General features: G+C 39.8%; 1 protein-coding gene across 4 annotated transcripts in view; it reads left to right on the top strand.

Annotated features, from left to right (window-relative positions):
- TMEM200A (transmembrane protein 200A) overlaps nt 1-15,239 on the top strand; it is a 172,921-nt gene that overhangs the window by 85,277 nt on the left and 72,405 nt on the right. Inside the window, exon 1 of one of the 4 annotated variants that reach the window (XM_063443140.1) lies at nt 2,341-2,425. The exons of the other annotated variants lie outside the window; for them this stretch is intronic. The gene's annotated coding sequence lies outside the window, so the exon portion shown is untranslated. Of the gene's footprint in view, nt 1-2,340; nt 2,426-15,239 lie in introns of those variants that run through there. 4 annotated transcript variants of the gene reach the window in all.

Raw genomic sequence — 15,239 nt, 5'->3', positions numbered from 1 at the left:
ATGACGAATAGGGGGCGGATCGAACCGCGCATGTGTTCGCCCGCCGTGGCGAATGCAAACACGCTATGTTCGCCGGGAACTATTCGCCAGCGAACAGTTCGGTACATCACTACTTATCACATTGGTAATACGTAGATGTATAGCCACCAGTTGGCTAAAAACAGACCTACCATCTACGAGAGAGATTGATTTAAAAATTGAAGAAAACTGTATTATGGATGATTTATCCTCAATAGTTAGACATTACTACTCTACTTTCAGTAAAGTCTGGGACCCATGGAAGGCATATATTAAAAGGAGAGACATACCTAGATAGGGAGAGGTTTTTTTTGTATTTTTTTTTTTTGGGTGTTTTGTTTTATTTTAACTATAAAACATGCATTGTTGAATAACTAAACCCTGAGGTATTTGATTTAAGAATCAACTTTATAGCTGTATGTAATGATTTACATTACTGATTGTATACCGTGCTCATTCTTCATTGTTAAATAAAGAATAATTCAAAAAAAGAAAAGGCAAACTATCAGTTTAATACTATTTATATAGAGGTCTGACCAATCCATTGTACAATAGCTTCCTTGGAGTGTATAACCATGCACATTTTTACTGTTTTTGTTACTTAACTATCAAAAATAATTACTCATGCTTGAAAGAACATTTGGTTACTTTGACAGCAAAAATATCTCTTCTTTCAAATGATGTAAGGGTCATCGCAACCCACAACATTCTGTCATTTACAGGGAATGTAAAATAAAGTTTAAGTGCTTTTCCCAATAGTCTTTTATAAAGCAGAATAAAATAAGAAAGAGCAACATAAATATAATTGCTGGCAAAGAGGAAAATATAAATTCACTTATGTTTTCTGGCCAATGTCCCAGATCACACAAACACATTGGTCATTATATGAACAGTGTGTTTTTTTTCTAAGGTTCAGATCGGATCAGACTGGTTGACCTGGATTTTGAGCCAGTTAGATATATTATGGACTCTAATCTTGTTCTTAAAACTCTCAAAATTAAAATAAAATACTACCGTATATACTCGAGTATAAGCCGACCCGAATATAAGCCAAGGCCCCTAATTTTACCCCAAAAAACTGGGAAAACTTATTGACTTGAGTATAAGACTAGGGTGGGAAATGCAGCAGCTATTGGTAAATTTCTAAATAAAATAAGATCCTAAAAAAAATTATATTAATTGAATATTTATTTACAGTGTGTGTATATAATGAATGCAGTGTGTGTGTGTGTGTATGAATGCAGTGTGTGTGTGTGTATGAATGCAGTGTGTGTGTGTGTGTGTGTGTATGAATGCAGTGTGTGTGTATGAATGCAGTGTGTATGAATGCAGTGTGTGTATGTATGAGTGCAGTGTGTGTGTATGAGTGCAATGTGTGTATGAGTGCAATGTGTGTGTGTGTATGAGTGCAGTGTGTGTTTGTGTATGTGTTGCAGAGCCTTGGTGGGGGGTGGGCATTTTTATTATTATTTTTTTTTAATTATTATTTTAATATATAAAAAAATTTTTATATTATATTATTATTTTTAATATTATTATTTTATTTATTTTATTATTATTTATATATTTTTTCGACCCATCTCCCTGCTTGATACATGGCAGGGAGTTGGGCTCTCACTCCCTGGTTGTCCAGTGGCATTGGCAGTTCAGTGGAGGGGGGGCTGGCTGTAACTTACCTCTCCTGCAGCTCCTGTCAGCTCCCTTCTCCTTCGCTCCGGTCCGGTCAGCTCATCTGTCAGCTCCCACTGTAAGTCTCGCGGCCGCACTCTGACCCCGCGGCTCTCACGAGACTTACACTGGGAGCTGACAGGGGAGATGACCGGACCGGCGCGGAGGAGAAGGGAGCTGACAGGAGCTGCAGGAGAGGTAAGTAAACGCATCCTGCCAGCCCCCCTCCTACACAGCCCCCTGTCTCTATTATGGCAATGTAAATTGCCATAATACAGTCATTGACTCGAGTATAAGTCGAGTTGGGGTTTTTCAGCACAAAAAATGTGCCGAAAAACTTGACTTATACTCGAGTATATTCGGTACTTCTGATAGTTGCTTGAGCACGCTCTCATAAAGCATTAAAAATATAGAAAACTTACCACTGTAGTTCATAGCAGTAGTTTTGGTAGAGTGGAGTCATGGGATGCCAACATTCCACAATCTATAAAGCTGTTTTTCTAATTTGATATGGAGAGCCCAGGCTACCTGCAAGTGAGTAATTGGGACACTAGGGATGCTATTTTTTTTCTTATTTAAAATAAATATTATTGTTTTGAAGGAACACCATTGGAACCTAGAACATCTTGTCTTAATGAAGCAGTATGGATAACATGTCCCCCCAGTTTTAACCCACTCTCCTGACCTCAGCCAAAGGGTGGAGCTTCACTGACGATATAAGTGCTGTTCGAGAGAAAAGGTGACTCGAGCACTATACTATATTATTATATACTATATATATATATATATATATATATATATATATATTTGTATTCCTAACATTAGTGTTCCTTTAAGGCTTTTATTCTGTTTTTTTGATTTTCTATATGCTCGTTTGAGCTCTGAAAACTACATAGAAGGGAGAAGCTGAGAGGAATACGTTGAACTGTGGATTCTTGTTGCCATTTGTTGACATTGTATACCTATTCTAAACATATTAGGATCATCTAGACTTCTGATGTGGATTAGTTTATGAATGTTGGATTATAATATACACACCTGGCTGTCTTTTGTTGCATTAAATCTTAGCTTGAGCATTATTTATTCTTTACTTAATTAATTTATAGGTTGCTTCCTTGATGTGCCAAGGGAGGTGATATTACCTTGTATTCTCCCAGCACAGCTTGAAGGAGTGGAATAATTACAGTCTAGTATAGTGACCTTCCCCCACATCAGATCCGTAATGCAGTCTAATTTGGGGAGATCATTATGTCTCCATATTTCGGCTACATAGTGCTTTGTGTTAGAGTACTCCAAGCAGGTATCAATGCTTGACTGGGCCACTTATTCTAATATTGTCTGTAGCATTTGCTGGCCACACAAATATGAATGTGATAATAGTTTACATATTTCTGTGTGGCTGTGAATATTATTTTATGTATTGCTCCAAAGTAAAGTTTAACACATACATTTCTTCCTATTGTGGTTACAGTCACCTTTTGCCATAATTGCTGCGATGAGTTCACCCTTACTATAAACGCTGCATTTTTAAAAAAATATACCGTATGTGTGAAGAAGGTTTTACATGTGCCTGTAGTTATCAGTTTATTTTGAGATTGTCTTATAAATGCATATATAGCTAGTTTTATCTACTGTATGAATGCAGTGTTTAGTTACTATATGTTTGCCATTATGTCCAGAAATATATTTAGGTATAGGCCTTTACGGCCCTTAGATCAGCAGTGGACTTCTTTTCTGATCTTGGGTAGCCATTCTTGTGAACTCTTTTGTAGTCTTTCTCTTTGGATCTCTTTTAAACTTATTTTAACCCCTTAAAGACCAAACTTCTGGAATAAAAGGGAATCATGACATGTCACACATGTCATGTGTCCTTAAGAGGTTAAACATGTCTGGCTATTGTTTTGTTTCTTCCAACTAACCATATTGTTTTGACAGCAGCCCTACCAGTCAGTAAGTATTATTTGTTGCACCAATTGACACAAACTCTGTAAACCGTTGTGCTACAAATCCAATGAGATCTGTATTTTCTAGAAATTCAAACCACTGTGCCTGGCACATGAGCGGATGTAAATAATAATTGAGTTTAAGATATATATATATATATCTTCTATGTTATGGTAAGTAAATTCAGCTATTATATTTATTACAGAATACATGTGTGTGTATTATTTTACTGATTTTATTAAGACAGAGGAGTGCCTTAATGCTGTGAAAATCATGTCTGACCAAGCAAAATAAACTGCATGCAAAACATGTCATACGTTATTATCTTCATTTCAGTCATGGCCTCTGGAGCTACCTTAAAAGGACTTTTTTGGGGGGAGATTGGTTTGAAGTATGTGTCCTTAATTGACCTGCAGATTATTTTGTCACATTGTTTTGTTTTTCAAAGTGTAGTGTTTTTAATATTGCAAATCATTATGATTAGAGTAAGCTCATTCCAAACCTTATGCAAGCATAGGTTTTAGTATTGATACAATCTTGTGCAAATGAAGCTTAAGAATGAAGTAAATTGAAATTGCATATACACAGTATTTTCCATTCACTTCTCTGAGTAATTTATGAGTATACATGCATGTAATTTTACACACGTTAACATGCTTGGTAATCCTCCATAAGGAAAGAATGAAAAACAGAGAGTTCTCAGTGGGGGTTATTGAATAAGCACCATTTCTTTCTGAATGTACAAAATTCTGTGAAAACTACCACATTTCTATCAGATTTAAACACTATAGGAACATCAAAACAACATATCGACTGGCATAAACTCCTTAGTGATAAAAACACTGAGGATAAATGGAAACTATTCAAACAAATATTAGAAAGGTACATTTCACAGTATATACCATTGGGTAATAAATATAAAAGAAACAAATTAAAACCAATGTGGCTTAGTAGAGAAGTAAAACAAGAGATTCAAAATAAGAAAAGGGCTTTTAAAGCATTTAAATCGGACAAATCAGAGGCATGCTATATAAGATATAAGGAAGCCAATAATACTTGCAAAAAGGCAATTAAAGTGGCTAAACTAGAAAATGAGAAATTGATAGCCAAAGAATGCAAAACCAACCCCCAAAAATGTTTCAAGTACATTAATTCTAAAAAAAAAAAAAATGAAAGTGTAGGTACACTGAAAACAGAGATGGGTCTGTTAGTCAATGAAGACCAGGAAAAGACAGAAATTTTACATAACTTTTTTTCTTCAGTATTTATTAATGAGGATCCTATGGCAAGAGATATGCAAATGATTGCTGCAACAAACTTGCAGATAACTTGTGATTGGATAACTCGAGACTAGGTGCTACAGCTATTAAAGAAAATTTATGTAAATAAAGCTCCGGGGCCTGACGGTATCCACCCACGAGTACTTAAGGAGCTAAGTGGGGAAATAAGTGAACCTCTGTATTTAATTTTTCAAGATTCTTTTGTTTCAGGTATTGTACCGGAGGATTGGAGGAAGGCAGATGTTGTTCCTATATTTAAAAAGGGTTCAAAATCCTTGCCTGGAAACTATAGACCTGTGAGCTTAACTTCTGTGACTGGGAAATTATTTGAACGGCTATTAAGGGATAATATTCAGGAATTCATTGGGAAGAACTGTGTTATTAGCAATAATCAGCATGGTTTTATGAAACATAGGTCATGTCAAACTAACCTAATTGCATTCTACGAAGAAGTAAGTAGAAATATAGATCAGGGTGTTGCAGTGGATGTGATCTACTTGGATTTTGCCAAGGCATTTGATACGGTTCCTCACAATAGGTTAGTCTTCAAACTAAAAGAAATTGATCTAGATGAATATTATTGTTCTTGGGTAGAACATTGGCTTAAGGATAGAGTACAACGAGTTGTCATAAATGGTAAAGTTTCAAGCTGGACAAAAGTGGTAAGTGGTGTCCCTCAGGGTTCTGTTTTGGGACCGCTTCTATTTAACATATTTATAAATGATCTTGAAATGGGCATTGAAAGCCATGTATCAGTGTTTGCAGATGACACAAAAATTTGTAAAGTAATAACATGTGAGCAGGGTATTGCCTTGCTGCAGAGGGATTTGGATAGATTGGGGGACTGGGCACTAAAATGGCAGATGAAATTTAACGTAGAAAAATGCAAAGTTATGCACTTCGGGGTTAAGAATGCACAAGCAATTTACACCCTAAATGGTAGTGAACTAGGGATAACCACACACGAGAAGGATTTGGGAATTGTTATAGACAATAAATTAGGTAGCAATATGCAATGTCAATCTGCCGTTGCTAAGGCCAGTAAGGTTTTGTCATGTATAAATAGGGGCATAAATTCTCGAGATGAAAATATAATTTTGCCTCTTTATAAATCGCTGGTAAGACCACACCTTGAATATGCTGTGCAATTTTGGGCACCTGTTCTAAAGAAAGATATCATGGCACTAGAAAAAGTGCAGAGACGAGCTACAAAATTGATAAAAGGAATGGAGCATTTTAGTTATGAAGAAAGGTTAAAATCTATTATTATCTATTAAATCTCTTTAGTTTGGAAAAGGGAAATGATAACATTATACAAATAAATATTCGGGGCCAGTACAAACCATTATCTGAAAATCTATTAATAAACAGGGCTATACATAGGACACGAGGTCACACATTTAGGCTTCAAGAAAGGAGATTTTACCTAAGGCAAAGAAAAGGTTTTTTTACAGTAAGAGCAATAAGGATATGGAATTCTTTGCCTGAAGAGGTGTTTTGTCAGAGTCTACACAGATGTTTAAACTGCAATTGGATAAATACTTGCAGGGAAATTTCCCGGTAGGCCGCCAGCCGTGGGGCCACTTTGACATGTGGCTGCACTCAGCCACATGACCTGTAAAAAAAAAATTCTGTTGCCCTATGCGGCCGCAAGGCCGCAGCCACAACCGCGCGGCCGCAGTCACACCTAAGCCGGCCGCTGCTGCTGCTTACTGTGCGATACTTCCTGACAGCCGCCGGATGTGAGCGGCAAATGACGGACATGACGTCACATCCGGCGGCTGCGCGGCGGCGGCACTACTGAAACTGTCTGCATCGCGGCCTCTTTTCCCTGAGCTGTTGAACTTCTAAAAGTAAGAATAAAGGGCCTTGGGGGACCTATTGCATTATGTATTGAGGAGGGGGTCATTAATGTATTGGACGGGGAGGGGGGTCATTAATGTATTGGAGAGGGGGGGTCATTAATGTATTGGAGAGGGGAGGGGGGTCATTAATGTATTGGAGGGGGAGGGGGGTCAGTAATGTAGGGTGGAGGGGAGAGGGGGTCATTAATGTATTGGAGAGGGGAGGGGGTCAGTAATGTATAGGGGAGGGGAGGGGGGGTCAGTAATATATTGGGGAGGGGAAGGAGGTCAGTAATGTATTGGGGAGGGGAGGGGGGGTCAGTAATGTATGGGGGAGGAGAGGGGGGTCAGTAATGTATGGGGGAAGGGAGGGGGGTCATTAATGTATTGGGAAAGGGAAGGGGGTCATTAATGTATTGGGGAGGGGGTCATTAATGTATTGGGGAGGGGAGGGGGTCATTAATGTATTGGGGAGGGGGTCATTAATGTATTGGGGAGGGGGGGTCATTAATGTATTGGGGAGGGGGGTCATTAATGTATTGGGGAGGGGGTCATTAATGTATTGAGGAGGGGAGGGGGTCAGTAATGTATTGAGGAGGGAGGGGGGTCAGTAATGTATTGGGGAGGGGAAGGGGGGCAGTAATGTATTGGGGGTAGGGAGGTATGTACTGTATTGGGGGAGGGGGGTCTGTAATGTATTGGGGGAGGGGGTCAGTAATGTATTAGGGGAGGGGGTCAGCTGTGTATTAGGGGAGGAGGGGTCAGCAGTGTATTAGATGGGGGGGGGGATCTGACTAGGGAATTTGAGATGAGGCAATGATTATATTTGTGACTTTTATATATGTGGCCCAATGAATATTATATATATGTGTTTATAGAAGGAAATGTAAATAGAGGGGGCTACAGGGGTGAGGGAATTATATTTGTAATATATTTATTAGGAACTGTGGAGGGAAGGGGGTTGGATGAGAGCATTAAATATTATAGCATTAAATATTATATTTATGGGGTAGGAACTGTATTATATATTTTTTATTTAGTGCAGGGGTAGGTAACCTTCGATACTCCCTTTGTTTTTTGACTACATCTCCATTAAGGCTTGCAAAGCATAATGGGAGGTGTAGTCCACAACATCTGGAGTGGCAAAGGATGTCTATTCCTGGTTTAGAGCATATTTACCATTTGGCTTCCCCAGGCCAAAATAACCCCTTAAACTCTTAAAGGATCACTATAGTGTCAGGAAAACAAAGCGGTTTTCCTGACACTTTAGTGCCCTGAGGGTGCTGAAGGGGCTAAAATTCCTTAAGTTACTTACCTTAATCCAGCGCCAGGCTCCCTCGGCGCTGGTGACCTCTCCTCCCTGTCTGACGTCAGCTCCCCCGTCCGACGTCACTGCGCATGGCCGCGTGCGCATTCAAAGTGTCCATAGGAAAGCATTTCTCAATGGACACTCTGCATGATCGAGGCAAAATGTGCCTCCAGCGTCGCAGATGCGCCTCTAGTGTCTCTCCGGAAGACAGCCACTAGAGGCTGGATTAACCGCAAATGTAAACGTAGCAGTTTCTCTGAAACTGCTATGTTTACATGTGAAGGGTTAAAACCTGAGGGACATTGCACCCAGGCCACTTCATTGAGCTGAAATGGTCTGGGTGACTATGGTGTCCCTTTAACGCTGTTACGGCGTTATATGCCGTCCGCATTTTAATGGGCTGTTAAGGTGATTTCTGATGACTCCGCAATGCTATGGGGCTGGTATGTAATTTTTTCCAGGGCTGGTTTTCATACCCAGTCCGGCCCTGAATACTTGCAAAAACATAACATACAGGGATATAATTTCTAATTAGTGGGGTAATAGCTGCTTGATCCAAGGAGACATCTGACTGCTATTTTGGGGTCAAGAAGGAATTTTTTCCTAGTTTGTTGCAAAATTGGAAGCGCTTCAGACTGGGTTTTTTGCCTTATTTTGGATCAACAGCAAAAGCATATGTGAGGAAGGCTGAACTTGATGGACGCAAGTCTCTTTTCAGCTATGTAACTATGTAAAACAGTAACACTGAACAATTCTCAAATTTTCAGTCAGATGTTAACTTACTTAAGACGTGTTTATCCCCTTTTCTATGGACGCACTTTAATCACACATAGAAGGCTCATGCAGGTTCTAGCATGCTATTAACAGAGCAGGAGATAAGAAATTCTAAATTAAACAGAATGTGCAATAAAGTTTAAACATTAGATCTTTCTTTATAGAAAGTGTTTAGGAAGGCTGTACAAGTCACATGCAGGGAGGTGTGAAAAAGGCTGTATAAACAAATTTACCTCCTAAATGGTAGAGAATTGAGCAGTGAGACTACATGGGACATGATCCATAGATCAAACTACTTCACTAAGCTAAAGTTGTTCTGGTGACTATAGTGTCCCTATAATGTCGTCAAACCCGGTCATCCCGACCAAATTAGCACCTAATTTTAACAGCAAATTTTCATTAACTTACTTCTTTTCCATAAGTTAATAAATACATTTTGAACTATTTGCCCACTGACAGCTGGCAAAATATCCACCACAGTGCAGAGGTTTACAATTTTTTTCCTATATGCTCTTTGGCAGTGATAGCAAATATTTTTTAATTTTAAAATGCAGGTTTAGATTTTGACAATCTGGTGCTGCGTTGCAAACATTCTGATCTAAAAATCATCTATTCAGACACTTCTGGACAGAATAAAATCCTGACAAAATTCTGACTCACTAAAGTGCAGTGTTTCCTTATTTATGAGAGCAGGAGAGGTCACAGGAAGCATTTGTGACGAAGACAGAAGACTTATCTTTCCCTGGTTGTCTGGTGGAAGCTGAGCTGAATCCCCCGCCATCCTTTGATGCACTAAATCATTTATTGAGAGCAAGAAGGTCTTAAAATAGTTTGCCCCTGATATTAGCAAAGTGTCTGAGAACAACGAGGGATCTCTTAAAGTGGTCTGCAGCCAATAGAGGTGCAGAATAAAACTCTCTCTCAACAAAGCGAGGGGGCACAGGGTCAAGCAGGGAAAACTGTTGATATCCTTGCAAGTAAAAAGAGGGACATGTTAAAGCCAGAGTCAGACTCTAGGCCCCCTAATGGGTAATCCAGCTCAGGACAGATGGCAACTATGAATAAATAATAAATACTTTGTCTGAAATTCAAAGGTCTCCTAGACAATCTAAAGAGACCTACGATGGATCCCTTTGAAAATAAATAAATGAATGAGAGGGTGGTCTGCTGTGGTTTCCTACTTAAAGAGGTCCCAGAAAACAACCTTCATCAAAAAATGTAGTTATATAATCCCCCCCCCCCCAAAAAAAAAAAGCAAGCAAGGTGCAAGAGAGTACTGAGAACGGACAACAGCTCAAATAGCCTGCCCTACGGGGGTCCCCACTCAGATCTCAAGCTGGTTTTAGCTCATTTTGTGCCATTACAAAAAGAACCAGGAATTTGCATATAAGATTGATCCCACCCAAAAGGGAGGAACAGATCCAAAAGGCAGCCTGGTTCTCTCTGCATGAGGGATACAACAACCCCAGACAATTGTTTCAATCTTGTTGGGCATCATCAGTAAGGTATAGCCAATACCTCTCTAGGCATCATGAGAAAGGGGTCCATGTCTGGATTACCCTTAAAACTTGGGGAGAGCAAAAAAAAAAAACAATGTACAAGAGAGTACTGAGAACAGACAACAGCTCAAAAATCGTGTTCTTTAGTGGGTCTCCACTCAGATCTCATGCTGGTTTTAGCTCATCTTGCGCAATTACAAAAAGAGATTTGCATATCAGACTGATCCCACCAAAAATGGCGGTCTAGGTCTGAAATGCAATCTGTCTTTCTCTGCATGAGGGATACAGCAACTCCAGACGATTGTTTGAACCTTGTTAGGCATCGCCAGTGAGGTATAGCCGATACTCTAGGGTTAATATTTCACTCATGCAGAGAGAGCCGGCCTGCATTTCAGATCTAGACATTTTGGATGGGATCAGTCTAATATACAGATGGAAAAAAAATAGAAAGAAATGGGATCCGTGTGAAAATGGGTGTAAAAGGGAATAAACACCACCTCCACACTGATCCCATGCACCAGAAGGGCACTCCAGCAATGCCCATGGGCTTAACCCTAGATACTAGCAACAGAAACAAATAAGCAAAAATTCACATACTGAATATAATGCTGACTGGAGATAGACGTAGGCACCAAAGAACCCAGTGGTATGGAACAATGTAACCAGAGGGAGACCACTAAATATCTGAAGTAACAGAAAGTATCAACACAAAAATAAACTGACTCCAAATAATAAATACCAAACTAGCCTTATAAGGTTACTCCCATGCCTAAGTAAGTGAGGAGATAAAGTTACTAAACACCTAAGTCTGCAATAATCATATAGGCTTTATTAGTCCTGGTCCTTTAATGCATTGGGTGTTAGTAAATCTTCACTTAGTACCTAAGCACCAGAAGTGCCAAAGGGAGAAAGGTCACTGTCTAAAAGATTGGCAGCCCTAGTAATCAAAGGTAGACAGACGGATAAAATAAAATAAAGTAAAGAAAACCGCTCTCCTTGTGAGACTTACTACATAGGCATTGAAAAAAGATGTTAATCATAAATCATAACAAACTCCCATGCCTAAGTAAGTAAGGAGATGAAGATCTAAACACCTTAGTCTGCAATATACATATAGGCTTAATTAGTCCTGGCCTTTTAATGCATAGGGTGTTAGTAGATCTCCCTTTAATTTCTGAGCACCGGTAAAAATGCTAAAGGGAGAAAAGTTACTATCTAGAGGATCAGCAGCGCTAATAATTAAAAGTAGGACAGATAAAGTAAAGTAGAGAAAGCCTCTCTCCCTGTTAAACTTACTAAATAGGCATAAAAAAAATTGAAAGGAAAAACTTAAATCATAACAAAAACGTGTATCACACAGTGCAGGGAAGTGCCCATGTGGGTGCAAGTTAAAATTGACCCATAGGAAAGAGCCTGACGCACCTTTATACTGCACCGAAATGCGTGTCAGGCTCTTTCCTATAGGTCAATTTTAACTTGCACACACATGGGCACTTCACTGCACTGTGTGATACACATTTTTGTTATGATTTAAGTTTTTCCTTTCAATTTTTTTATGCCTATTTAGTAAGTTTAACAGTGAGAGAGGCTTTCTCTACTTTTCTTTACTTTATCTGTCCTACTTTTGATTATTAGTGTCTACTGATCCTCTAAACAAGTGATGGCGAACCAATGGCACGCGTGTGGGCACTCTGGCTCTGGCTCTCTGTGGGCACACGGCCATAGGTTCTCCATCAATGCAGAGTAGGCAACCTGTCTGCCCAAAATGGCAGGTGCCTACTCTGCTTTCTTGTCGGGAGGACCGGAAGCAGGGGGAGGGATCTCAAAGCAGCTATCCTGTCCTCCCGCGAGCAATCTGTGTGGAGCGTTGCTGCGCATTACCATGGCAACGCTCCACACCGCATCGCGCAGCAGGACAGGAGAGCTGCTCCCTACAGTACTTACCACCACTGGACCACCAGGGATGTCTGTGTCCCACCCTCCCCTCTTCACCAAAGGTAAGAAGAAGGGAGGAGGGGGTACTGATTCAATGTACTTTTTATTTTATTTTTTATTTTATTTTTTAATGTATCTTCAACCCCCCCACCCCCGCACACACTCAGCACCCCCCCCCCCCCACACACAGCACCCCTACCCCGCACACACACAGCACCTCTATCTCGCACACACAGCATCCCTACCCTGCACACACACAGAACCCCTACCGCCCCACACACACAGCCCCCCCACACACAGAGCCCCTCCCCCTCACACACACAACACAGCACCTCACACACATCACTCCACTCACACTTCACACCCTTACACACAAACATATACACTGCACCCCTCAATGTAGTATATGTGTATGTTTTCAGCAGTCTTTATGTATTCAGCAGTGTGTGTGTGTATTCAGCAGATTGTGTGTGTACTCAGTAGTCTCTGTGTGTGTGTGTTTTCAGCAGTCTTTATGTATTCAGCAGTGTGTGTGTATTCAGCAGACTGTGTGTGTGCATATTCAGCGGACTGTGTGTGTGCATATTCAGCGGACTGTGTGTGTGCGTATTCAGCAGACTGTGTGTGCGTATTCAGCGGACTGTGTGTGCGTATTCAGCGGACTGTGTGTATGTTTGTGTGTATTTATATAGCGGACTGTGTGTATGTATTTAGCAGTCTGTCTGTGTGTGTTTATTTAGCAGTCTGTCAGTGTGTGTATGTATTAAGCAGTTGGTGTGTGTCGATGTGTGTGTATGTATTAAGCAGTCGGTGTGTGAATGTGTTCAGAAGTTGTGTGTATGTATTGCATTTGTTAGAGATACTAATAAATATAAGCCTAATTTTATCTATTTATATCATTATTAAAAATGTGTATCATTGAACGCTCTGTTGTGTTCTTCTTTTAAAACAAAAGATGTTAACTAGTTTGGACGACTGTACGAGTTTTTTTTTTTTTCTAACTTAAATCTCAGTATTCAGGTTTAATTGCCGTGTTTGCACTTTGAGGGGGAAAAAGTTCGCCATCACTGCTCTAGATACTAACTTTTTTCCCTTAAGCATTTTTACTAGTGCTCAGGAATTAGGGGGAGATCTACTAACACCCTATGCATTAAAAGGCCAGGACTAATTAAGCCTATATGTAAATTGCAGACTTAGGTGTTTAGCACTTCATCTCCTTACTTACTTAGGCATGGGAGTTTGTTATGATTTATGATTTAAATTTTTTCTTCAATGCCTATGTAGTAAGTCTCACAAAGAGAGAGGCTTTCTTTACTTTTTTTTATTTTACTTTATCCCTCTGTCTACTTTTTATTACTAGGGCTGCCAATCTTTTAGACAGTGACCTTTCTCCCTTTGGCACTTTTTCTGATGCTTAGGGACTAAGTGGAGGTTTACTAACACCCTATGCATTAAAGGGTCAGGACTAATAAAGCCTATATGATTATTGCAGACTTAGGTGTTTAGTAACTTTATCTCCTCACTTACTTAGGCATGGGAATAACCTTATAAGGCTAGTTCGGTATTTATTATTTGGAGTCAGTTTATTTTTGTGTTGATACTTTCTGTTACTTCAGATATTTAGTGGTCTCCCTCTGGTTACATTGTTCCCTACCACTGGATGCTTTGGTGCCTACGCCTTTATCTCCAGTCAGCATTATATTCAGTTTGTGAATTTTTTCTACTTTGTTTCTGTTGCTAATATACAAATGGCCCTGCTTCATTTTGTAATGGCACAAGATGAGCTGAAACCAGATTGAGATCCGAGCAGGGACCGACTGAAGGCCAGGCTATTTGAGCTGTTTCCATTCTCAGTACTCCCATAGACTTAAACAGTTTATTTATATGATACTGATATGGTACTGACATCTCTCAGTGGGGGCCATCTAATTTGATATCTGTCCTCTTGTAATTTGTGAAATTTCTTGGAGAGGAATGATATCTGTTTCTGACTATGAGTTGTAAGTGGATTTGGGGTCTAGTGATGTATGTCGCCAGAGATTTGGAGCCTCTGCTGCCTGGGGTCATTTTTTTATATTTGCAATGAAAACCTGAGCATCCTCTAGTCCTCTGTCACATTTATGGTTACTGTAAAATATTTAATTTGTGATAGCTGATGCCATTGATGTGCGATTCAATTTACATTTTTTAAACTTTTTAATTGCATTTATTTTTACCATGAGCATATAAGGCATTTTTACCTTGTTTTTGTATGTATGTATGTATGGAGTATGGACTTAAATGCCTTCATAAAAAATGAAAAGTTAAAAACCAACAGCTAAAACAAAAATAAATAACCGCTTCAAACATTGCATTTACCCCCAAGTTTAAGGAGGATTATTTTGTGTTACGACACTCACCGCCTGGAGAGTGAAGCCGCCGTTTAGTCGATAATCCCCTTTCTCCAGAAATGCAATTCCAGTATGACCGATCATAAAACTCCCGAACGGAGCATACGAATGCGGTAACTCCCGATCAGCAATCCATCCGAAATCCTTCCACAGCTAGAAATAAACGAAAGCGCTGTCCCAATAGTCAATCCCTCCACAAACGAGACAAGGCTCCGTTTTGAAGGTCAAGCAGAATGTGTTTAATGGGGGCTACCTGCCCAGTATTTATGCAGGTCTCCACCAGGTAGACACTCCCCTAGGGGACCTGGTGGAAGACTGAAAAATATATTAAACGGTAGCCAATCACAGTGGCTATAACACAAGCCCTTCCCATTTTACCCACAATACATCTCTTCCTATCCTGGAGATAATTAGGGAGAAACCTAATTAACTCCGAGGATAGGAACCATCGCCATCTTAAACTCAAACACAAAAAATGCAATAAAATACATAAAATCAGAAGTACCGAATATAAAGTGTTCGTGTCACGTATCCCCAGATAGCCTGGATCTGAGGGCATATTCCTACCGAATAGCGCT

Source organism: Pelobates fuscus, chromosome 2, assembly GCF_036172605.1.
Source record: "Pelobates fuscus isolate aPelFus1 chromosome 2, aPelFus1.pri, whole genome shotgun sequence".
Taxonomy (NCBI): domain Eukaryota; kingdom Metazoa; phylum Chordata; class Amphibia; order Anura; family Pelobatidae; genus Pelobates; species Pelobates fuscus.
This window is presented reverse-complemented; position numbering and strand designations above follow the sequence as displayed.